The sequence below is a fragment of the Balaenoptera borealis genome (genome assembly GCF_965194805.1).
Source record: "Balaenoptera borealis genome assembly, chromosome: 19".
Taxonomy (NCBI): Eukaryota; Metazoa; Chordata; class Mammalia; order Artiodactyla; family Balaenopteridae; genus Balaenoptera; species Balaenoptera borealis.
Genome location: NC_138878.1, coordinates 19934720 through 19961832, shown reverse-complemented (window position 1 = coordinate 19961832; position 27113 = coordinate 19934720). Strand labels below are relative to the sequence as shown.

The following is a 27113-nucleotide window of genomic DNA, read 5'->3' as shown; positions in this document are numbered from 1 at the left end:
GATTATAGTTGAAAACTTCCGTAACATAGGAAAAGAAATAATCAATCAAGTCCAGGAAGCACAGAGAGTTCCACACAAGATAAATCCAAGGAGAAACACGCCAAGACACATATTAATCAAACTGTCAAAAATTAAATACAAAGAGAAAATATTAAAAGCAGCAAGGGAAAAGCAACAAATAACATACAAGGGAATCCCCATAAGGTTAACAGCTGGTCTTTCAGCAGAAACTCTGCAAGCCATAAGGTAGTGGCAAGACATATTTAAAGTGTTGAAAGGGAAAAACCTACAACCAAGATTACTCTACCAAGCAAGGATCTCATTCAGATTTGATGGAGAAATTAAAACCTTTACAGACAAGCAAAAGTTAAGAGAATTCAGCACCACCAAACAACCTTTACAACAAATGCTAAAGGAACTTCTCCAGGCAGGAAACACAAGAGAAGGAAAGACCTACAAAAACAAACCCAAAACAAGTAAGAAAATGGTAATAGGAACATACATATCAATAATTACCTTAAATGGAAATGGATTAAATGCTCCAATCAAAAGATATAGACTGGCTGAATGAATACAAAAACAAGACCCGTATATATACTGTCTACAAGAGATCCACTTCAGATCTAGGGACACATACAGACTGAAAGTGAGGGGATGGAAAAAGATATTCCATGCAAATGGAAAACAAAAGAAAGCTGGAATAGCAATTCTCATATCAGACAAAATAGACTTTAAAATAAAGACTATTACAAGAGACAAAGAAGGACACTACATAATGATCAAGGGATCAATCCAAGAAGAAGATATAACAGTTGTAAATATTTATGCACCCAATATAGGAACACCTCAATACATAAGGCAAATGCTAACAGCCATAAAAAGGGAAATCAACAGTAACACAATAATAGTAAGGGACTTTAACATCCCACTTTCACCAACGGACAGATCATCCTAAATGAAAATAAATAAGGAAACACAAGCCTTAAATGATACATTAGACAAGATGGACTTAATTGATACTTATAGGACATTCCATCTGAAAACAACAGAATACACCTTCTTCTCAAGTGCTCATAGAACATTCTCCAGGATAGATCATATCTTGGGTCACAAATCAAGCCTTGGTAAATTTAAGAAAATTGAAATCATATCAAGTATCTTTTCTGACCACAACGCTATGAGACTAGATATCAGTTACAGGAAAAACACTGTAAAAAATACAAAAACATGGAGGTGAAACAATGCGCTACTAAATAACCAAGAGATTACTGAAGAAATCAAAGAGGAACTCAAAAAATACCTAGAAACAAATGACAATGAAAACATGATGACCCAAAACCTATGGGATGCAGCAAAAGCAGTTCTAAGAGGGAAGTTTATAGCAATGCAATCCTACGTCAAGAAACAAGAAAAATCTCAAACAAACAACCTAACCCTACACCTAAATCAACTAGAGAAAGAAGAACAAAAAAAACCCCAATGTTAGCAGAAGGAAAGAAATCATAAAGATCAGATCAGAAATAAATGAAAAAGAAATGAAGGGAACAATAGCAAAGATCAATAAAACTAAAAGCTGGTTCTTTGAGAAGATAAACAATTTGATAAACCATTTGCCAGAGTCATCAAGAAAAAAAGGGAGAAGACTCAAATCAACAGAATTAGAAATGAAAAAGGAGATTAACAACTGACACTGCAGAAATACAAAGGATCATGAGAGATTACTACAAGCAACTATATGACAATAAAATGGACAACCACAAAGAAATGGCCAAATTCTTAGAAAAGCACACCTTCCAAGACTGAACCAGGAAGAAATAGAAAAAATGAACATACCAATCACCAGCACTGAAATTGAAACTGATTAAAAATCTTCCAAGAAACAAAAGCCCAGGACCAGATGGCTTCACAGGTGAATTTTATCAAACATTTAGAGAAGAGCTAACAAATATCCTTCTCAAAATCTTCCAAAATATAACAGAGGAAGGAACACTCCCAAATTCATTCTACGAGGCCACCATCACCCTGATACCAAAAGCAGACAAAGATGTCAAAAAAAAGAAAACTACAGGCCAATGTCAATGATGAACATAGATGCAAAAATCCTCAACAAAATACTAGCAAACAGAATCCAACAACACATTAAAAGGATCATACACCATGATCAATTGGGGTTTATCCCAGGGATGCAAGGATTCTTCAATATACGCAAAACAATCAATGTGATACACCACATTAACAAATTGAAGGAGAAAAACCATATGATCATCTCAATAGATGCAGAAACAGCTTTCGACAAAATTCATCACCCATTTATGATAAAAACTCTCCAGTAGGTAGGTATAGAGGGAACCTACCTCAACATAATAAAGTCCATATATGACAAACCCACAGCCAATGTCGTTCTCAATGGTGAAAAACTGAAACCATTCCCTCTTAGATCATGAAAAAGACAAGGTTTCCCACTCTCATCGCTATTATTCAACATAGTTTTGGAAGTTTTAGCCGTAGCAATCAGAGAAGAAAAAGAAATAAAAGGAATCCCAATGGGAAAAGAAGAAATAAAACTGTCACTGTTTGCAGATGACTTGATACTATACAAAGAAAATCCTAAAGATGCCACCAAAAAACTACTAGAACTAATGAATGAATATGGTAAGGTTGCAGGATATAAATTAATGCACAGATATCTCCGGCATTCCTATACACCAACATCAAAAAATCAGAAAGAGAAATTAAGGAAACATTCCCATTTACCATTGCAACAAAAAGAATAAAATACCTAGGAATAAACCTACCTGAGGAGACAAAAGACCTGTATGCAGAAAACTATAAAACACTGATGAAAGAAATTAAAGATGATAAAAAGAGATGGAGAGGTATACCATGTTCTTGGATTGGAAGAATCAACATTGTGAAAATGACTATATTACCCAAAGCAATCTACAGATTCAGTGCAATCCCTGTCAAGCTACCAATGGCATTTTTCACAGAACTAGAACAAAAAATTTCATAATTTGTATGGTAACACAAAAGACACCGAATAGCCAAAGCAAACTTGAGAAAGAAAAACAGAGCTGGAGGAATCAGGCTCCCTGACTTCAACCTCTACTACAAAGCTACAGTAATCAAAACAGTATGCTACTGGCACAAAAATAGAAATACAGATCAATGGAACAGGATAGACAGCCCAGAGATAAACCCACGCACATATGGTCACCTTATCTTTGACAAAGGAGGCAAGAATATGCAATGGAGAAAAGACGATCTCTTCAACAAGTGGTGCTGGGAAAACTGGACAGCTACATATAAAAGAGTGAAATTAGAACACTACCTAACACCATACACAAAAATAAACTCCAATTGGATTAAAGACCTAAATGTAAGACCAGACACTATAAAACTCTTAGAGGAAAACATAGGCAGAACACTCTATGACATAAATCACAGCAAGATCCTTTTTGACCCACCTCCTAGAGAAATGGAAATAAAAACATAAATAAACAAATGGGACCTAATGAAACTTAAAAGCCTTTGCATAGCAAAGGAAACCACAAACAAGACGAAAAGACAACCCTGAGAATGGGAGAAAATATTTGCGAACGAAGTAAATGACAAAGGATTAATCTCCAAAATATACAAGCAGCTCATGCAGCTCAATATCAAAAAAACAAACAACCCAATCCAAAAATGGGCAGAAGACCTAGACATTTCTCCAAAGAAGATATACAGATTGCCAGCAAACACATGAAAGGATGCTCAACATCACTAATCATTATAGAAATGAATATCAAAACTACAATGAGGTATCACCTCACACCAGTCAGAATGGCCATCATCAGAAAATCTACAAACAGTAAATGCTGGAGAGGGTGTGGAGAAAAGGGAACTCTCTTGCTCTGTTGGCGGGAATGCAAATTGATTTACATTGGAGCCAGTATGGAAAACAGTATGGAGATTCCTTAAAAAACTAAAAATAGAACTACCACATGACCCAGCAATCCCACTACTGGGCATATACCCCGAGAAAACCATAATTCAAAAACAGACATGTACCACAATGTTCATTGCAGCACTATTTACAATAGCCAGGACATGGAAGCAACCTAAGTGTCCATCGACAGATGAATGGATAAAGAAGATGTGGTACATATATACAATGGAATATTGCTCATCCATAGAAAGAAATGAAATTGAGTTATTTGTAGTGAGGTGGATGGACCTAGAGTCTGTCAAACAGAGTGAAGTAATTCAGAAAGAGGAAAACAAATACCGTATGCTAACACATATATATGGAATCTAAAAAAAAAAAGTTTCTGATGAACCTAAGGGCAGGACAGGAATAAAGATGCAGATGTAGGGAATGGACTTGAGGACACGGGGAGGTGGAAGGGTAAGCTGGGACGAAGTGAAAGAATAGCATTGACATATATACACTACCAAATGTAAAATAGATAGCTAGTGGGAAGCAGCTACATAGCACGGGGAGATCAACTTGGTGCTTTGTGACCACCTAGAGGGCATAGAGAGGGGATATGGAGATATATGTATATATATAGCTGATTCACTTTGTTATACAGCAGAAACTATCACACCATTGTAAAGCAATTATACTCCAATAAAGATGCTAAAAAAAAAAGATTGCTTTGGCTATCCAGGATATTTATGAATTGTAAAATTTTTTGTTCTAATTCTGTGAAGAATGCCATTGGTAGTTTGATAGGGATTGCATTGAATCTGTAGATTGCTTTGGGTAGTATAGTCATTTTTACAATATTGATTCTTCCAATCCAAGAACATGGTATATCTCTCCATCTCTTTGTATCGTCTTTAATTTCTTTCATCAGTGTTTTATAGTTTTCTGCATACAGGTCTTTTGTCTCCTTAGGTAGGTTTATTCCTAGGTATTTTATTCTTTTTGTTGCAATGGTAAATGGGAATGTTTCCTTAATTTCTCTTTCTGATTTTTTGATGTTGGTGTATAGGAATGCCGGAGATATCTGTGCATTAATTTATATCCTGCAACCTTACCATATTCATTCATTAGTTCTAGTAGTTTTTTGGTGGCATCTTTAGGATTTTCTTTGTATAGTATCAAGTCATCTGCAAACAGTGACAGTTTTACTTCTTCTTTTCCAGTTTGTATCCCTTTTATTTCTTTTTCTTTGCTGATTGCCGTGGCTAGGACTTCCAAAACTATGTTGAATAATAGTGGCAAGAGTGGACATCCTTGTCTTGTTCCTGATCTTAGTGGAGATGCTTTCACTTTTTTCACCATTGAGTATGACGCTTGCTGTGGGTTTGTCGTATATGGCCTTTATTATGTTGAGTTAGCTTCCCTCTATGGCCATTTTCTGGAGAGTTTTTATCATAAATGGGTGTTGAGTTTTGTCAAAAGCTGTTTCTGCATCTATTGAGATGATCATATGGTTTTTATTCCTTAATTTGTTAATGTGGTGTATCACATTGATTGTTTTGCGTATATTGAAGAATCCTTGCATCCCTGGGATAAATCCCACTTAATCATGCTGTATGATCCTTTTAATGTGTTGTTGGATTCTGTTTGCTAGTATTTTGTTGAGGATTTTTGTGTCTATGTTCATCAGTGTTATTGGCCTGTAGTTTTCTTTTTTTGTGACATCTTTGTCTGCTTTTGGAATCAGGGTGATGGTGGCCTCATAGAATGAGTTTGGGAGTGCTCCTTCCTCTGCAATTTTTTGGAAGAGCTTGAAAAGGATAGGTGTTAGCTCTTCTCTAAATATTTGATAGAATTTGCCTGTGAAGCCATCTGGTCCTGGACTTTTGTTTGTTGGAAGATTTTAATTACGGTTTCAATTTCATTACTTGTGATAGGTCTGTTTATATTTTCTAATTCTTTCTGGTTCAGTATTGGAAAATTTTACCTTTCCCAGAATTTTTCCATTTCTTTGTGGTTGTCCATTTTATTGGCATATGGTTGTTTGTAGTAGTCTCTTGTAATCCTTTGTATTTCTGCTGTGTCAGTTTTGATTTCTCCTTTTTCATTTCTAATTTTATTGATTTACATCCTCTCTCTTTTTTTCTTGATGAGTCTGGCTAAGGGTTTATCAATTTTGTTTATCTTCTCAAAGAACCAGCTTTTAGTTTTATTGATCTTTCCTATTGTTTTCTTCATTTCTATTTCATGTATTTCTGCTCTGATCTTTATGATTTCTTTTCTTCTACTGACTTTGGGTTTTCTTTGTTCTTCTTTCTCTAGTTGCTTTAGGTGTAGTGTTAGATTGTTTGAGATTTTTCTTGTTTACTAAGATGAGATTGAATTGCTATAAACTTCCCTCTCAGAACTGCTTTTGCTGCATCCCATAGGTTTTGGGTCATCGTGCTTTTGTTGTCATTTGTTTCTGCGTATTTTTTTATTTCTTCTTTGATTCCTTCAGTGATCTCTTGGTTATTTAGTAGCACACTGTTTAGCCTCCATGTATTTGTGTTTTTTACAGTTTTTTTTTCTTGTAATTGAATTCCAGTCTCATAACGTTGTGGTCAGAAAAGGTGCTTGATATGATTTCAATTTTCTTAAATTTTCCAAGGCTTGTTTTGTGACCCAAGATGTGCTCTATCCTGGAGAATGTTCTGTGTGCACTTGAGAAGAAAGTGTATTCTGCCACTTCTGGGTGGAGTGTTCTATAAATATCAATTAAATCTATCTGCTCTATTGTGTCATTTAAAATTTGTGTTTCCTTATTTATTTTCTGTTTGGATCATCTGACCATTGGTGTAAGTGGGGTTTTAAAGTCCCCTACTATTATTGTGTTACTGTCAATTTCTCCTTTGATGGTTGTTAGCATTTTCCCTATGTACTGAGGTGCTCATAAGTTGGGGGCATAAACATTTATAATTGTTATATCTTCTTCTTGGATTGATCCTTTTATCATTATGTAATGTCCCTCCTTATCTCTTGTAACAGTGTTTATTTTAAACTCTATTTTATCTGGTATGAGTATTGCTGCTCCAGCTTTCTTTTGATTTCCATTTGCATGGAATATCTTTTTCCATCCCTTCACTTTCAGTCTGTATGTGTCCCTAGGTCTGAAGTAGGTCTCTTGTAGACAGCATATATATGGATCTTGTTTTTGTATCCATTCATAGGCTTTATTTTAAAGGGGTTGTTCGTCATTGAAATGCCTGACCTTGGAAAACAGCGAACCTCCCGTCTTAATGACTTCTTTCGGGGGCTGGTGATTACTCATGAATGATATTAGGAAGCATTCTGGCATGTGTGGGAGGCTGGCCACAGTGACCTCTAAGTTCCCTTTGACCCCTAAGGGATTGCACTGACAGCTACCCTTTTGCAGCTCCAGTGCTGTCTCTCCTAATTGCCTGTGTATCCTAGAAGCCCAGCATCGCCCAACTCTCACACCAATAAGCATTAGCTTTGCTTCAGCAGAGGACAGATCCTCATGAAGTCAGTGGCCAGCAGGCCATTCATGTTCAGACTTTGAAGTTTTACATTCAGCTCTCTTCTCTCCTCTCCACCACTAATATAGAGGCTCTTGGTTGAGATTTAAAATATTTTCAAAATTCATGTATGCAGAAAATGTTGTCTATCAGACAAATGCTGGTACATGAAAGGAACTGTGAACATTTAATGTTCTGCACCAATGTGAAACCAGAATTCAAGGGCATTTTGTTCTTTGAATCGGAGATGTTGTCATGCTTCTTCCTCCTTCTTTTACTTTTGTGTCAAGAGTTACTGTTAAACAAGGAGCAGGAGCTAGCTGTAAGGGGATTTAGTTTGAATTTCAGCTTCATGCCTTACTAACTCTGCAACCTTGAGCAAGTCACTTAATGTCTCTGAACTCCATTCTCTATATGCAAAATGGAAGTAATCTGGGGCTGTTGTGAGAATTAAATAAGATAAAATGTGTGCTAGTGTCTGCGGCAAGTAGGAAGTTAATACATACTTGCTTCTTTCCTGCTGGTTGATTTCTTTGGGCTGTTTCCATGAAACTGAGAAGGAAGCATCATTTTTCCCCATCTTTTTCTCTCTCCCTGAGGTAGACATCTAAATTGTGCCTGTCAGGAGAAATGGCATTTAGGGGGTTGAATCTTTATAGAAGAGGGAAATACAACTCCCTTCACTTGCATTGTTTTTCGTTCATTTTTATCCTGGATGCTGTGGCTGCCAGTTGCCCATCTGAAGGCACAGTGTCTCTGAACTGCTTGATAGTAAAACCCCAATTTTTGGCAGTGGGGGAATAATTTCCTTCTTGGATAAAAAGGTGGCTGTTTGTTTTCCAACCTCTCTTTTAGTCAAGCACTGCCATGTGCTTACATTCTGGCCAAAAAGGTATTTGAAGACGTGATGTAGAATGATCTGCACTTAAAGAGCCAATTCAGCTGGGCAATGCCTCCAATTGGCTGTCTTGCCTTTCCTCCTTCTTCCAGCCTGAAACTTGTCCTTGCCGGCTGCAGCGTCAGTACCAGTGTGGATCATAAAGTGACCTTGAAGATGTGATAGGCAGAGATATAGGATCCTTGGTCTCTGTGGACCCAAAGGAAGGAGCCACCATGATATTTTGGACTCTCCAGTCTCCATACGTCTTTCACTTGGGAGAGAAATAAGGCTCTGTCTTGGGTTAAGCGACTGTTGTTTTTCCCTCTTGCATGCAGCCAAATCTAATTTTAACCAAGAAACATGGGAAGGAACCCAGGAGAAGACTCTTGGAAGGAAGGGTTCCTGATCTACTCTCCCTCTGAAGGAGTCAGGCAGCCTTCCTCGTAGGGAGTTATGGAGAGGCAACTGTGGGGCACAGAGACAGGTGGGAGGGGGCTGGTGGTATAGTTGTGTGTCACAGAGCAGAGCACAAAAGACCTGCTCTTAGGAGTGAAACTGTGGGGCTTTATCAGAGGCCTCTTCCTTCCTTCCTGTCTCCTTCCCTCCTTCCCAACCATCGGTGAACGAACACCTGCTATGTGACAGGTACCAGGAGAAGCACCAAGGATCACGATTCTTGATCTCAAGTTAATTCCCAATTGGTGGAGGCAGACAACTCATACTTTCATCAAGAATTGTCACAGGATGTGGAGAGCCCTGTGGATGCCATCAGTGTACAGAGCTGGAGCAGTTAATCTAGCTTGAGCTGAAGAAAGGGAGTCAAGATAGGCTTTGCCGGGAAGGTGTCTTTGCTGGGTGTGGAAGGGTGATGGGCTTTAGCCATGGGAAGAAAGGATCTTCATCCTGAGGTCTGCAGCCCTGCCTGACATTTCCCACACCCCATGGCTGAGTACCATGTCATCACTAATAACTTCTCTCCAGTCCCGATGTTTATCCACATCTGCCACAATTTAAATCTGACTCAAAGGCCACTCAAAATCCCAGCCCCTCAGGCAGTGTTGGATACAAACAACACTCTGGGAAATCTGCGTGTGGTAATTACCAGTTTAATCTCGACAGCCTTGTTATTTGGGAAGCACTCTTCCATGTAACTGGCAAATTAGCTGGAGAATTGCTCCCATTTACCCTGTGATGGGGGGCAAATGCTTCAGACATAGTAACCAGACAGAGTCTCCAAGTGCCCTCCCAAGACGGCAGCCCAGCTGTCAGCGGGCAGAGAGAGTTTTTACCTCATCACCAACCGGCTGGGGCCATGAGATGTGCAAAAATGGGTTAAGTAGGTAATCAGCTGAGATTGCATCAGCTCGTGAAGATGTGATAGATATATTTTTGACTGCTTGCCTGTAGGGAATGAAGAGAAACATCACAGGAGGAAAGAGTTGAGGTTGATATTTATTGAGCACCTACTATTTGCCAAATTATTGTTTTAGGCACTTAACATACCTTGTCTTATTTGATCCTCACGTTAACGCTTTAATATAGTTATATAATATATGTATTGGGATCCACATTATATAAATGAGAACGCAACAGAGCCTGAGGGATTAGGAGAGCTTGTCCAGGGTCTCATTAGCAATCGAGGATTCAGGATCCCACTCCAGTCCACACCCTACACTGACCCCTCACACGAGAGCACATTCATACTAGGCTCCAACCGTAACGGACTCTGCGAGGCAGAGACCACACTTTTATGTGTGAAGACAGGGCCGGGTGGAGGCTAATAATGATGGTGGACTGGCTGTGTTTCTCAGTGTTTCTGTATCAGGAGCTGTGGACACTTTTCTCTGGTGGAGAACAGCTACCTGACAAGATATGTTTACCAGAGATGTTTTATATTCCCTTCCCAAAGGGACAGACATAGCTTCTGGTCTCTAACTAGGAGAAATAATTATGTATATTCCCTGTTTGTCCTCTGCCCAATAACGTTTGCCAGGCTGTTTACTAATTACCCCAGAAACAACAGGTTCTCAACAGAAACTAAAAAGAGATCTATTTTCTAGGTACCTTTTCACTCTAACACTCCGGGTTACAGCAGAAAAGAGAAACACACCATATATCCTCAGTTAATGGGCAACCAAACAGACGACTTGTCAGAGAACAGGAGAAAGGACAAAAATATCCTCTCTATGCCACAGGAAACCCATAAACCAAAACAAAACTCAGCAGCCTGTCATACGCTCCTGGGTGCCCCCCTGAAGGGATGAACTCACACTCCAGGGTGGACTGTGTTATGAACTTGAAAGCTTTCTTTCCTTTGCCCCCAAATTATCCAGAGGTATTTCATCTCTCTTCCTCAGAATCTTGACAACCCCTTTGGCACCTGGGAGATGGCTGGGTACAGCAGGAAGAACATGGAATTTGAAATCATTAGACGGGAGATTAGATCTGGCCCTGCCACTTACTACTTGTGTAACTTCAGGCAAGTCATCCTTAGGAATTCTGCAAACTCTCAGGCACTCCATAGTTTAAAAGAAAACAGTAAACATTGGGACGATCATTAGGATATAGAATGTGAAGGTCACAGCAGAATGTTAGTGTTCAATAGAATCACACTCCACATTCATTGAGCACCTACTAATTCCCAGGTAAGACCCAAAGCCTTACCTCCTTCCAGCGAGGTGCTGTTTTGTGTGCCCATTTCACAGATGAAGAGGCTGCCACTCAGATAAGGTGATTTACTTATGGTTGCAGAGCTGGTAAATGTCATCTAGGATTCAGATCTTAGTTGGTCTGACCTTGAGGAGGCCCAAGCACCTTTCCAATGTACCACATCAGCATTTTCATCAAAATTCAAATAGAAACTCAGTGTCACCTGACACCAGGGACATGTTATGAAACGAATGATGCTGGGCGCTACTGGCAGTGCTCAACAGCTGGCTCAGCGCCTGACTGTGGCACTCCACCCACATGGGGTTTGGGATTGATTGCTCTTGATTTGTCTGTCTCCTGTCTCATTGCCACCCTTTGGAGTGAGGTCACCTCTGCTCATTGGACACTGACAAGGACATTGGACAAGGAAGGACACTTTTGCTTGAATTCTGAACTTTTCTTCTTTCTACATGCTCTGCAAATTGCTGCATTAAAACACTCAGGTTTAAAATGCATTCATTGTATACAAAGACAAAATGAGTACATGTAAACATCGGTGAATTTTGAATCAGGTCTATAGCTTGGTTATTGTTTTTTTTTTAATTTTAATGTTATTGGATTATAGTTGATTTACAATGTTGTGTTAGTTTCAGGTGTACAGCAAAGTGATTCAGTTATACATAAACATATATGTATTCTTTTTTAGATTCTTTTCTCATATAGGTTATCCCAGAATATTGAGTAGAGTTCCCTGTGCTATACAGTAGGTCCCATGCTCTACAGTAGTTGGTTATATATCTTAAATGTAGTAGTGTGTGTTTGTTCATCCCAAGCTCCTGATTTATCCCTCCCCACCACGTTTCCCCTTTGGTCACCATAAGTTTGGTTTTGATATTTGTAGGTCTGTTTCTGTTTTGTTAGTAAGTTCATTTGTTTCATTTTTTAAATTAGGTTTCATATATGAGTGATATCATGTGATATTTGTCTTTCTCTGATTTACTTCACTTAGTATGATAATCTCTAGGGCCATCCATATTGCTGCAAATGGCATGATTTCATTCTTTTTATGGCTTTGTAATATTCCATTGTATATATGTACCATATCTTCTTTATCCATTCTTCTGTTAATGGACATTTAGGTTGCTTCCATGTCTTGGCTACTGTAAATAGTGCTGCAGTGTACACTGGGGTGCATGTATCCTTTCGGATTATGGTTTTCTCCGGCTATATGCCCAGGGGTGGGATTGTTGTATTATATGGTAGCTCTAGTTTTAGTTTTTTAAGGAACCTCCATACTGTTCTCCATAGTGGTTGTACCAATTTACATTCCCACCAACAGTGTAAGAAGGTTCCCTTTTCTATGTTGGTTATTGTATTGTGCTGATACTGACTTCCTGGCTTTGATAATGCACAATGGTTATGTGAGATGCCACCATAGGGGGAACTGGATGAGGCATACATGGGATCTCTCTGTTCTGTTTTTGAACCTAATGTGTACACGTTTATTTCATGTTACATTTCCCCTCTTAGGACTGATCCCCTTCCACCTCTTATTATTATCTGAGTGTCCCAGCCCCCTTCACCACTCTCATAATATCCTGTACTTACTTTGATGTTAGCACTTAAAGCACTGCTTTGACTTCTTTGATTATCTTATATGTTCTATTGCTAGATTCTGAACTCGTGGAAGGCAGGGATATTTCTTTATGTCACTATATCCTAGGTAACTATATACAGTCTGGTCCATAAAGTTTTGCTGAATATATAGAAGAATAGATGAGCAAGCTATAATGAATACAGTTATCTTGCTAGTTAGAAACCATGGATAATTCACCAGGGAGACACCGGGAAATATTGCTGTAGTTTTAGGGGCTGCCATGTTATGCCCAGGTTCTTCCCAGAGGCCCCTTTCTGCAGGTCATTTCAGTTACCTGGTATGTCAGGTGCATAATGGGAAGTACAGATAGTAGGAGCTGAAAGTAAGGAAAAAGCCTTTCTAACGCACGTAGTTCCACCAGAGATTTGTGCAGCAATTTTTGAAGTGAGATAGAAAGGGAAAATTGATGAGATAAAATATAAAATCAGAGGGGAAAAAAAGTTTCCCTTTGTATCATGTGGACTCTGGTAGTTACTGTTATTGCCAAATGAATGTTCCCATTTTCTTGGAAGAGTCATGTGGCACTGGGCATGTCACCAAGGTGTAATTTGATCAGCATTAAGTGATGCTGTAGAGTTTGGGGTCCAGAATGGAATTTTAACAGGAACAATAAACCAGTCATGATGGACCTTTTCTAACTTCAAAAAGTGAAATACTGATCCTGGAGTTGAAAATATGGCTCCTGGCTCATCACTGTACAATCATCTGGGTCCAGAGTGATTAAAATAAGCCCAGACCAGTTGATGAATCCCAGCTACATTCTACACCATATTTTTACTGTTCTTCAGCAATTCTCAGACACCTTTGACTTACTTTTTTTTTTCTTTCACATGTTAACTTCTCTGAAATCAGAATGCTGTCAGTCTGGCAGGCAGGAGTCTTGATGTAATTGCCACTGCCTGTTCACATGTATTAAAAGTCGCAGAATGAGGAGCCGTAGTTTAGGGGGAAATCCCCATTACAATAATGGTTCCCTCTTCCAAGAAATGCTATATCACCAGTGGTCTTGATATGGGAAAGACCAGCTATCAATAACTCTGAATTCAAAAGTGATGCTGAAAATTTTTCACTCTGAATATAAAGAAGTTTTATTAAGACCTTGACCAATTTATTTCACTTTTAAAAATAAATGCACAAGAGTAACACGTGACAAAATCTATGTCTAAGTAAGTCTCAAAGAGCTCTTTCAGTGAGTTTTTAAAAACTCACAGTGATGAGGAATCACTGTGTCATAGTTTAATTGGCAGAAATATTTCTTGTTTAGTATTACATGTAATAATGATACACCTTAAAATTGATAGTTCCTGGATACAATGAAATAAATTGCATTCTGGGTACAAGTGTCAGAATTCAAGTTTGTAAAACATTCCCAAATCAATTATGTAAAACCAGTTAGTGGAATGACCTAAAACCCCTTTTTGCAAGCAATTACTGTCAATATCCAATATTTAGAGAGAAATTTTTTAAGTTTCATTGCTATTGAAAATAAATATTCAAATGACATATGGTAAAAAAAGGAAATTACCCAGTATACCCAATGTTACATTGAAGATCCCAATAAAAAGTTAATAGTTACTTGGTAAATGCGTCCCTCTTGTCCCCTGACCACATGGATTTACCCGTCTGCTGGAAGAAGTAGCATGTGGCTCCATTAACTAGAGTTGGCTTTGAACCAGAGTTTTCAGGTTTCAGAGGTGGAAGGACACCTAAAGAGAGTTCTCCATTTTACAGATGAAGCAACTGCCTCAAGGTTGGTTCTCACGCTTAAATCACTTACAAGGTTGTTTTCAATCTAAGACTATGCTTACACAACCAGAAACATGAAAAAAATATCTGAACATAAATATCAGCTGGATCATATATCATCAAATGACCTCAATCCATTTCAACATCCACTGAGTGTCTTCTTGCCATTGGTACCTTGCCTAGAGAATCTCTTGTAAGTGAACACCCACAAACCTTACTGCGCAACTTCACAGATGAGGAAACTGAAGCTGAAAGTTTAAAGGGCTTTGTCCAAGGTCACACAGCTAGTGGGGGAGGTGAGAACCAAATCAAGTTCTGTGAGACCCACAGATTGCTCTCTTTCTGTCATAAGACATTGCCCCAACAAAGTACAGCCGTGGAGGGAATGGCATTGTGCTCTTCTGAAACTGACACTCTCAGGGAAAAGAACAGATATAAAGGCACATAGTTAAATGCATTTGATCATGTGCTTCAGTGGAGATTTGGGCACTGGGGGTCTATTGCCTCCACACCTCTGTTTGTGGCTGGAGTGGTCCCCTCCTTAATCTCCAATCACTTTTCCCATGGCTAACACCTACTCCTGAATTAAACTTCAGCACAGGCTTTGGTACTTCCAGAAAGATTCTAAGGCTGAGTTCCTGGCTTCTTCCTCTCTACTCCCCTAAGATCCCATGTATCCCTTTATCATTTCATTTATGTCATTGCATATCGGATTATCGAATGGGTCATCAGACAGTGAGCTCCCCAAGGACAGGGGACAGCTTTTTCATCATTAGACCCCCAAATCTAGCACTGATGCAGGTCTGTTGACTGAATACATGCATCGTATGGACTGCTAAGACTTACTTGTCCCTTCTATAAGTAGAGACCCTTTGCTTCTCTACACAAATGGCCACAGTTGAAATATTTTAAGTGGAGGGGCATGTGAGGAAGAAAGCAGTGCAAGGTCCCTTTACTAAAAATTGCATAACTAATTCCCCAAACACATAACAGAAACAAATTCAGGAACAGTCTGTGGAAGGCACTGCAAATCTGCATCTGTGTGTCATGCAGCATAAGGAAAAAGAAGATCAAGACTCGGTAAACCAGTAGAAGTTCTTTTTCTAGAATTGCATACCCGTCTGTTGTTTGGTCAGTGCCTACACTTCTGTGCATCACTCTCTTAGAGAATGTTTTAGGATGGCAGAGTGGGCACAGGCTGTAGAGACATTTAGGAATGTCTAGGAATTTGTGAATGAATGGATGAGAGTGAGTTCAAGGATCCAGGATCTTCTCATGTTCCTCTCCTGTCTCTTTCCAGTTTTCCCCAGTAGCCCAAGACATACTTTAAAAACAAAACCCTCAACACATCACCTCTAGTTATTTGAACTTAGGATAAATGCCCCACCAGAAGGTACTTACCTGGCCTTGCAGGATTGCCCCCTGCCTTCTGCTCTGGCTCTGGTTCTCTTTTCTCACTACACACCGGCCACATCAGCTCTCTCCATTCCCTGAACATACCTAGAACCTTTCTGATCCACATTTATGTTCCTAGATCTCTTTACCCTTCTCTCTTCATCTGGTCAAGTCCTCTTCCTTCAAATCACTGCTAAATATCACTTCCTCCAGGAAGTCTGATCTGATTACCTAGGCCTAGGTGGGATCCCCTGTTATTTGGTCTTCTTGCATCCCATTGTTTTCCACTGGAGCACCTATTACAGTTGAAATTAAATCATTATGTGTGTAATAATTAGTTTGATAACCATCTCCTCCATATGGTAACTCCCCAGGGTAGTGACCACCTGTGTCATTTTCACTCTTCTCTTTTTAGCATATGACATAGTGCCATTAATGCTCAAAAATATTTGTTGGACAAAAGATAAGGAATAAGTGAATGAATAAATAAATACTGATTCTTTGGTTTCTGCTTTGGGGATTAAGTGCATCCCATAGAATACAAGATAACTCACGTTCGTCATTCTTCCCTTCCCATCCTGCTAACCGTTTCCCCACTCTGCAGCTGCTTCCTCAAAGAATCTCCAACTCTCTCCTCTCTAAATCGTGCAAGCCTGCTGTTGGGAACACCCACAGATGCACTCTGCACACACACACAGCTCACTCTGAGTAATCATATTGATTTGGAATTAATGGCCATTCATATACCTCATTGAAGATGCCATCTGGGATGTTATTGCACTTCAGAGGTAGATCATAGTCTGAGAAAATCTGTCAAAATGTAGAAATAACTCATTAAAATGGCCGTGGTAGAACCTAGCTGCACTTCATAGGGAAGCTGAGTGTGATGAGGCAGGTTTTATTCCCCCAAGTGAGATGAAGAAGGAGGACGGCTGTTTCTTTTCCTCTGTTTCCTCTGTTCAAGAGTCGAGAGAAATGGAAAGTTCAAGCATGTGCAGAGATTGGTAATGGACTCCTTTGCTCAGATCCATCTCACTGACAACAAATGCTCCTCAAGATGATCTCTGATACTGAGGGTATGTGTTTAGGCAGACCTGGGTTTCAATTCTTTCCTGGCTACTTACTGTAGAGTTTGCCTCTTTCCCTGGTGTAAACACCCCCACATGTTCTGTTTCAGGCTACCAACAGTTCAACAACTAGCTCCCAGAATGTCTCAATATGTAGCAATTGAATCTTGCAAGCCAATACAAGCTAGCTTCAACAAACTACAAGCAGGACCTGTTCATATCCTAAATCTGCCCTCCTTCGGGGTTGGTGCCAGGCCTTGATTGTGCCTGGAGAAACAGAAAATACAACCTCAGTAGATGCCTGCTTCCTCATCATTCATGTGGAACACCTGGTGGTAGCCCAGGAGCTCCCTGCTTCCGCAGCATCCCTTCATCTCCACAGCAAACCTGCCCTCCTTGGGCAGCATACCATTGTCATGCTAGGGAAATCCAGTATTATTCGGAAGGCACTTTTGAATTGAAAATAACATTTGAAAAAGATTATCCCAGGCAAAGTCATCAACTGCTGTGTACTCATTGAACTTAAAACAATGCAAGATTGATTACTTTTGTAGTCTATGCAAATTACAAATGGCATTGATATTAATCCTCAGAATTTGACTTTGCCTCCGAGTGCTTCGCAATTACTGTTTTTAATTCAAGAAGCTGGACCTTTTGTTTTTTTTTTTTTTTTTTACAAAATCAAGTTATATACATATATATTGATGTATATACCCTTCTTCAGAAAACAAAAGTGAAGGAAAAAAATCACATCTGAAGTATACTAAAAATCCTAAATACTTATGCAAAAAAATAAAGACAAAGCACTTTATGAAATGACCTCAATTCTCTGAGATTTCTGACCTCCCACATGGCACCTATCATAAAATGCCATGCCCTTGGTGGAGTTCTCTCATCTGTGAGGGTTTTACCTCTTTCCAGTACTGAGCTGACTGTAACCTTCATTCACAGCTTGGCATACTGGATTTATCACCTTTGCACCCACTTTAGAGAATATCATGGATGTTATCATTAATTTACCTAGTTAGCCTTCCATATACACAAACACTCCTTAAGTATGTTAAGCTATATGACCTTGGACACAGATAGGGGTATGAGTGGGAACTATTTCTGGAATGGTCTGGTGAGGGTGGCAGTGTTAATATTCTCATGGCACTTACTGAATACCCAAGCAGTATTCTGAGCATTACATAAATTATCATGGTGTATTATCAGAACATTTTAGGAGGACTTATATTATTTCTCTCGTTTAAAAAAATGCAAAAACAGATACTGAACAGTTAAGAAAACTTTCCCAAAGTGGCACATCTGAAAATGGACAAGGCAAGATTGGAAACTAAGTCCTTCTAGTTGCAAAAACCATTTCTTTCTCTGATGCATCACTCTGCCTTATGAACCCATGCCCCAAGAGCTGCCTGGAAGCTTGTCTCATTTCCTCCATCTATTTCAAGTCAAAAGCAAAGGCACCTTCTGTCTCTACCTTGTCTAAAACTTGAGCTTGAGATCATGTCATGGGATAGTGAAATTAAGTCAGTACAGATTTATCAAGTCCTTACTTCATCAGAAATGCCATGCTGGGGGTAGAATAACTGCAGAGTCCTTCCCAGTGGCAGAGCTGACTCCTCTGCACAGAGAAGATTGGGAAGCGTGATGAGATGGAACTTGATTACACCCACACCTGAGCTCCTCCTTTCATCCCTTGCACACTGCTTGGTCTGCTCACATCAGAGCCATCCTGCCCCCTGTCCTCCTTCTCTGCACTCCCCACTCAGTTTCCAAGTCATCTGGAGCCCACCTATGCCTTCCCTCTAGATCCATCCATAACCACTGTCATTGCCCCAGCACTGGGTTCTAGTATCTCTTGCCTGGACTACTTAAACAACTTTTAAGCTGACTTTCCCCTTTAGGTCATCCTACACATACTCCTAGATTCATCTTGTGTTTATATGTTCAACTTTTATCGTGACATTCCACTACTCCAAATAATTTACAGACTTAAAAAATTATGAGAGTAATATTTTCTCCGAGCAAAACCTTACTTAGAAGCCTAGAAAATCAAATCGCTGGGAGCAGGTCATCTTTAGTTTAGACTTTAGAAGAGGGGGACCTTTGCCCTTTGGATTCCCTTCCTCATGCCCCAGAGCACCTCCAAAGCACCTCCAAAGCACCTCCATGGAACACGAGGGCAGTGCAGAGCAGTTTGAGATCACCATCCTGAGGAATAAACCCCAGCTTATTAGCCCAGTGTTCAAGGCCTTCAACCCTTCTGTCTGGCAGGCTTGAGAGCCATCCCATAAGATTCAGAGTCAATACATTCAAGGCACTTAGAGCACTTCCAGCACGTGGTGAGTGCTCGGTATATGTAGTTTACTTGTTTTTTCCAATCCTTCACCCATTTATGAACCCTAAGCTTCAGTTTATGTGAGCTTCTGTGCCCTATTTCTTCAGTCCCCATTTGGCTATCCCTAGTCATGCTCTAAAGCTATTTCCTCAGCCTAAAACCTCTTCCCTATCTAATCTCTGCATGCACAACCGGGTCCCTCTTCCAAGACCCACAGCCTCTTGGATTATCATCCCAGCCAGGAGCCATCTCTCCTACCTCTGAACACTTGTAAAGTTTTACCTGGGCCTCACCTAGAGCCCATTTGCATCGTTAATTGTGTTATTCTCTTCCATCACTGCCACCCCAAAGGGCCTGCTGAATCCAAGCCATTTTTGCCCCTGCCACTGTTTCTAACCACCATAGTACATTCTCTGTAGATATTGAGTAATGAATACAACCCACTTCATCCTTTGAAATGATGATGTGGTGCCTCCTCTGTGGCATTGCCTGCTGCTGAGTTAATCAAGGGTGTCTGTGAAATATCTCAGAATGTTATCAGAAAGTTGAAATATCATGAAAGTTGAACAACTCTCCTTCTCAAAATACTGCTGATTGAATTACCCTGCTTGCATGTCAGCGGCCTTTTGTTCCAGGGCATATTTCATTCCTGTTGCTGACATGGAGTTTTCCTCTAGCAGATGCCAACCTTCCTGCCCACTGCCCCAGCCAGTGGTCATGACTTGACTGAATGAAGACTCTCAGACAAGGGAAGCCGCCCGTAGCTCTGAGCCTGCTTCCATGAGACCCCCTACCTCCTCAGCCCTGCGTGGGTCCAGGCACGTGCCTCTCTCACCTGGACTCTTGGGTCAGCCTTCTAGGAGCTCCCCTGACTCAGCTCTTCTCTTCTAGGGCATCCTTCATGCCCCATGAGAGGGTTTTTATAAAACAGGGATCTGACCACATTCATTATTTTATCCTTTCCTAAAAGCCATAAGTAGCCACATTTCCCGAAATGTGATCCACAAGATATCATCAGAGGACTTGGAGTTCTTGCTAAAATGAGACTCCTGAGCTCTGTCCTTGGACCTAATGAGTCCCAGGAAGCTGCATTTTTCAACAGCTTCAAAGCTGATTTCTATGCACATAATCATTTAGACAGCCCAGACCGAAATATAGGCCAGTCGTCCATTTCAGCATCCCCTGGAAGCAACAGCATCTTTCACATCTCTGTCTGTGACGTGCTGCTGCCTGTGGAACCTCTTCACTTGCCCTGTGTGCATGTTCTTGGCCTATGAAATACTGATGCTTCCATCCTGCTGTCTCTAGGAAATGTCACCGCTTCTAGAAAACCTCTTCGTTTCCTAGGCGTGTTCAGTTCCCCACACTCAGGGCCTCTTACCCCACCTCCTAAAGCCCTGTTCTGTGAGTGGTGGTTTACATGCCTTTCCCTCATCATCACCCGCCTTCAAAAGCTGGACCCATGCCTAGATTTAGAGTCAGTGTAATACTGTGTTTATGAGCCACACACACGGTCTGCTTCCTCTTCCTGTGCCTCCCTCACTGAGCGACGGTGGGCACATCACTGCACCTCCTGGGCCTCAGTTTCCTCATCTAAAATGATCACATGACTACCTAACTTCGACTTGTTGGGATTAAATGTGATAATGCACGTGAAGGGCTTGGAAGAGTATTGTATCAGCTACACTTTTGTCATTATTAATATTATCATTATCTATTATCTTGTTATCTCAAAGGTGAGACAAAACATCTGCCACCGGAGATAAGAAGTAACTGTAGACCTTCCCTCCTTGTAACACTATTGGGATAAGCTCTATATCCCTGGTAGAAAAAAAATAAAGTAGCATTAGCTTTCTTTTTTTTCCTCTTACCTTGTATAAGGTAAATGTCCAGACTTTGCTGGCTTATAAACTGGACAAAATTCCATAGTGGGGCTTCTGTGATTTCCAGTGGTTCTCCTGTGGTGCAGGCAGGACGGTGCCACCGTGGTGGTGGTAGGGCCATTGTGTCTCAACCATGAAATAGGTTCCTCTGTGTTGTTCCACACACACCAGAGACCAGGCTCACATGTACAAGACTTTCCTGGACACTCTGAGTAACAGAAGGGAAGAAAGAGCAATGATAATGACCACTTACATTTGTTGAGCATCCTCTAAGTGCTTTATGCAGTCAAGAAACATTTATTAAGCACCTGCTGTGGGCTGGGCACTGTACTATGAGTAATACAAAAAACTTTATACTAGTGATTAATCAAAAATCCCTGCACTGTGTTTATATTTCCATGAGGAGAAAGAGACCAAAAAAAGTGTAAAAAACTATAGATTATATGGCTGAGTAATATTCCGTTATATGTGTATATATGTGTATGTATACCACATCTTCTTTGTCCATTACTCAGCCATAAAAAGAATGAAATAATGCCACTTGCAGCAACGTGAATGGACCTAGAGATTATCATACTAAGTGAAGTAAGTCAGACAGAGAAAGACATATATCATATGATATCACTTATATGTGGAATCTAAAATAATGATACAAACGAACTTATTTACAAAACAGAGATAGATTCACAGACATAGAGAACAAACTTATGGTTCCCAAAGGGGAAGGGGGGGAGGGATACATTTGGAATTTGGGATTAACAGATACAGATTACTATATATAAAACAGATAAACAGCAAGGATTTACTGTATAGCACAGGGAACTATACTCAATATCTTATAGTAACTTATAATTGAAAAGAATATGGAAAAGTATATGTATGTATAACTGAATCACTTTGCTGTATACCTGAAACACTATAAATCAACTATACTTCAGTAAAAAATTAAAATTAAAAAGCTATAGATTATAACATGATATGTGCTATAGCGAGAAGAAATAGAGCATAGTAAGGGAGACTTGCATGTATTACCTCAGTCGCCCATCATCGTATAGGCAGATGCTATTGTTATCCTTATTCTAATACATAAAAAAACGAAGCATAGAGAGGTAAAGTGACTTGCCCACCTTGATCCAATAGCAAAGGGTCAAGTCAGAACTTGAATTCAGGCCATCTGACTTCAGAGTCTACACTCTTAACTACAGTGCAGGTGACAACCAATGGCATTGGCCCGCCGCCTTACCTCGCCTGTGACTACCATGTGGGGCTAGAATGATGGGACAGTCCATCTCCTCCCATAGACGGTATCCTGAGCACGTCTGCTCTTCAGAGATCCAGGTCTCGAATGCAGTGAGGACCAGAGAGATGAAAACGGTTTTTCTTCCCTCCAGCATAGCTGCCTTTCCTCATGGAACTTAAGAGTCACCTTCAGAGTTAGAAACACATTAGAAAAGAATTGTGCAACCTCAGTACTTTAACTGGTGTTAAATGACACCACATTTTGCATCTCAAAAAACTAAATCTATGTTGTATCATACCCAGTATATTTGAGTTTCACTGCCTTTGTTTCAATGGAAAGAGGTTAAGCATGTGCCTACACGTCCTCACAGCAGTATTCTACATCTCTAGCAATAGATTCCAAAGAACACTCATAACTCTAAAGTAAATTGATATATATATATATATACAATAAAAACATAATTTCTTCCCCCAGAGCTACAGAATGGTCAGCTGCTTGGCTTAGTAGAACTTGCTGTCTGCCTAAAACACCGGCATTCAAGTGGGTCAAGGTTTGCATTTTCTCCAGGCTCTTTGGGTGGAACTTTGTTTAACGTTTTAGTATCTAAGAAACCCTTGAAGTGATTTCCATGGAAAGAGAGACACTCTTCTACAATGATAAATGCAAATTTAAGCCTGAGAGACAGAAAACAATTTAAGGGTTTCAAATGGCAATTTTCATGTTTCAAAAATCTTAGAGACACTGTCATATACAGGGCCCTCTGTGCTAAGTGCTACAACTAGGATGTCACAGAACTGCTGAGATTGAGAGAATGTAAATGGCTGGTCCCATCCATCAATCCAGGACAGAACAGAGTAAGATCTCCATCAGGGACAAAGGCTCCTCCAAGGGATGCTGTGGAGTGGCCCTGTTGCTATACATCTCTCTCCATGCACACCCTTCTTGCATCCACTTCTCTGTGTTTGCACCTGCTGTTCCCTTCAGAGATGGCCATCCTGCTTCTTTTCCACTTCCCAAAAGCCTATTCCTGTGATCATACTAACGGGTTCCTACCTCTTCTATGAAGCCCTTCTGTTCCCCTTGAAAGCCTTCCACCTCTGTATCTCCAAGACCCACAGATTGGGACTGAGTGACTCTCAAAATTTTAATGTATGCTTTCTCCCTACGACCCTCATAGACACTTGATAGAAGTACTCATTCACTCCATCCATATTTATTAGCATCTATATTATGCCAGAAACTGTTTTGGATACTATAGATCTATAGAGAAAGAGCTGAGCCAGTTAGGTGGGGTTACTGTTTTCACAGAGCTTGCAATAGAGCAGTAAAGCAGCCATATATTTCCCATCTGCTCCACACACATGTGCATTGTAAGCAATCAATAAATAACTGATGATTGATTGATGTTTCTTCTTACTCAGAAGCTATGACTTTGCGATCCTGTGCTGTGCCAGTCAATGTGCTAGACCCTGAGATTTCTGGGATGAACAAAAAATAAAACAGTGCCCATGCTCAGGAAGCTTTGAACCTAGTTACTTCTGTAAAGTTAAGAGTTAAGTCACTCATTTAAAAAATATAGATATAGTTTGTAGAAAGGTTTCTAGGCAAGTGCAACTTCTCACCTATAGTTACTTGGCTTCCACACTAACAGAATTGCTTTTACTTTAAAGATTTTATTTAATCCTCACAAATGTGTGTGGTTGGTATAACCCCACAGGTGAACATACTGACATTCAGAGAGGTTAAGTGATTTCAGCCAGTGAGTGAGTCAGAATTCTCATTGCCTATGGTCGTTCGTTCAGCCTCCTTGCAGAGAGACCGACAATGACGATGTCCATGTCTTTCAGGGAAGCCTGATCTCTCACTGCAGCTAAAACACATTAGAAGAGAATTGTGCAACCTCAGTAGACCTGGGAGAGCTGGGAGTCCCATATGGGTGTGCTGAGGTCTGCTGAGTCCAAACCCCAAAGACCATCCCCAAACATCTGGGAATGATTCTCTTACTTTTGAGGATCAGAACGTGTGCCACTGACTTTTACCAAGTCAAATAATATGAAGGTAGAGCTGACATCCTCACGTAGACTGGTAAATGTTACAGAAAAATAAATGAGTCATAATGTTAGTTATGTCAGGAAACAGGGTTTCCAGTATAAAAGAAAGAACATGAAGACAAGGCTGAGGAGGTCAGGTAAAATTAGACTTACGACGTATAAAATAGACATATTTTATCAGTTCTATTCTTTGAAAGGATCTAGAAACATTTGGGGAGTGCTCAGTTTTTCTGTTTAAAATATCTTTATCAATTTGATTTATGTCCAAAGATTTTTAAATATATATATTGGCTAGGGTAATTTGTCAGAGAATAGACGGAGACAGGATTTCTGTCAATTATAAAATAATTTAGTTACTGTTCACAAAATACTTTAAGTAATGTAGAGGAAACTCTACAACATAATGGAGGATCCTCAAATTACATCTTCATTTCACAATTACATTAAGATTATACTTCCTAGATCCTGATAGAGTCATGATAAGGTAACCCAAGTAGTTTGTCTTACAAACAAAAGAGATCCTTCTGTCTCTGGCACGGGATAATTACTGTTCCAATAAAAGATCCAAGAGTTCTCCAGGCTCTGCCTCAACCCCATGAGTAGAACATCAATAGTAAGTAATGCTTCTATCATTGCTTCAGCCAAAAAAAAATCTAGTTATTAGTTGTGGCTTGGTTTGGTTTTTCCTTGGATTTCGGACTCATTCCTGAGCAGAAGTGTGCTTTGTATTTTATGTTAGCAGTAGTTCTTGTTTAGTCTCATAATTCCATTTAATGAAAAATAAAACTTGGTCCAGATTCTCAGAGTCTTGTGGCTCTTTGTTGAGAACAACTGGATTTGAGACACAAATCTATTGCAGTAGTGGGGGAAACCATCAATGTATTTTAAACTCAGGAGGTATAGTGGGGACACAAGTAATGAAGAGTTGCAGACTTAGCCTTGTGTTCCAGCCTCCCTACTTCTTGTGAGTAAACTTTGGAAAATTATTTAACTGCATGGGGCCTTCGTCTCCTCAGCTGTAATCCTCATAGGGTCTTTGGAAAGATTGAAATAAGATCAAGTGTGCAAAATATTTTGCCTATGATAATACCCAATAAAGATTCTTTCTTTCTTTCTCTAGCTTCTGAGCTGTAATACTACAACTTTCTACTAGATTTTTAAAGAGAAATTTGTCACACTTATCTATGTGTATTTGTCTACATACTATAAATATATCTATATATATATTATAGGTAATATGTTTGTAGAGTTCTACTTCACACAGAACCCGTAAGTTTGTCTCTTTCAAATTTAATTTTTTTTACAATCTACCTCTTTCCCTCCATTTATAACAGTTCAACCTGAATAATATTCTTCCATAACTCACATGAGCAAAGCTTGGATGAATCATTGGTTGTCCTCCTTTTCACCTTCCAAGGCTCAGCAAAGTCCTTCCCATAATTAATCCACTGCTAGAGTCCTTGACAAAGAGAGACACACCTTCTCAAGCAGAGATGTCTGTGTCCAACCTCAAATCCATATTGACTCCATTTTAAAAATCAGTGATTCCTCACCACGTACTTCTGGACACCAGTGACATAAAATAAACATTAACTTTTACATAGGGATGCCTCAAATATGGACTTCTTTTGATGCATGTACAGGGAGCTAGGAAACAACTACTGGGAAAAGCCAATCTAATCTGGAGCCAAGAAATACTCATGGAACCTCTCACCTAACACTACCTTTATGTTTGTATGTCTCTATACCAACCTACTCCACCTTATAAACTCCTTGGGGTAAGCTGGGGGGAGAGAGAGAGAGGGAAATTTAATTATAGGATTATGGTTGTGTTGACATCATAGTCTTTTGCTTTTAGAGATAGAAAAGGAGATATTTACAGATGAAATAAATTGGTGTCTGGAACTTGCTTCAAAATTACCCAAGATAAGGAAAGTGGATAGGGTTACAAATGAGGCAGAGATTGCTAAGAGCTAATATATTTTGAAACTAAATGATGGATAAGGTGGGGATTCATTATACTCTTCCTTCTACTTTTATATATGCATGATCTTTTCCATATTTAAACCACAGTTTTTGTTAAAAAGTAGTCAGAGACTTCATGGCAACGTTTATGAATTTGAGAATGACAGTTCTACTTTTAAACATCTCAGTGAGAGCCTCTGTGGTTTTCAGGTTGAATTCCAAACCATATAACATGGGACACAAGGCTTTTCACAGTCAGGCCTTAGTATGTACTCGCCTTTGCCTGGAACGTCCTTCGTATTTATTTCTGCCTAGGGAAATTCTTTTCCTCTTTCAAGATGCAACACAAATGTAGCCACTTTCTTGACTGTATTTCTGCCCCGAATCAGGCAGAATTCATTATTCTCTCCCCTGTGTTTTCGTCACACCCTGTACATTCAAAAGTTATTTCTTCATTTAATTATTTTAAAAATTATTTTTTGAGTGCCTAATGTAAGCCAGACACCATGCAGGTACTAGGGATATTGCAGTGACCTAATCCATGCTCTCTTAACCTATAGTCTTGGTGGAAGATCGCTTAAACTGTGATGAATGCAATACTGAGAGAGGTACAGGGAGCTAGGAAGCATCTACTGGGAAAAGCCAATCTAATCTGGAGCAGGGAAATACTCATGCAACCTCTCACCCAACACTGCCTTCATGTTTGTATGTCTCTATACCCACCTACTCCACCTTATAAACTCCTTGGGGTTATCCTAAAATTTCTTAATGATTTACTTTCTTTTCTAATCTAAATAATGATATTTCT

General features: G+C 39.7%; 1 protein-coding gene across 3 annotated transcripts in view; it reads left to right on the top strand.

Annotated features, from left to right (window-relative positions):
* The window catches only part of LOC309617194 (uncharacterized protein), a 549153-nt gene that overhangs the window by 278899 nt on the left and 243141 nt on the right, over nt 1–27113 (top strand). The gene's annotated exons all lie outside the window — the stretch shown is intronic.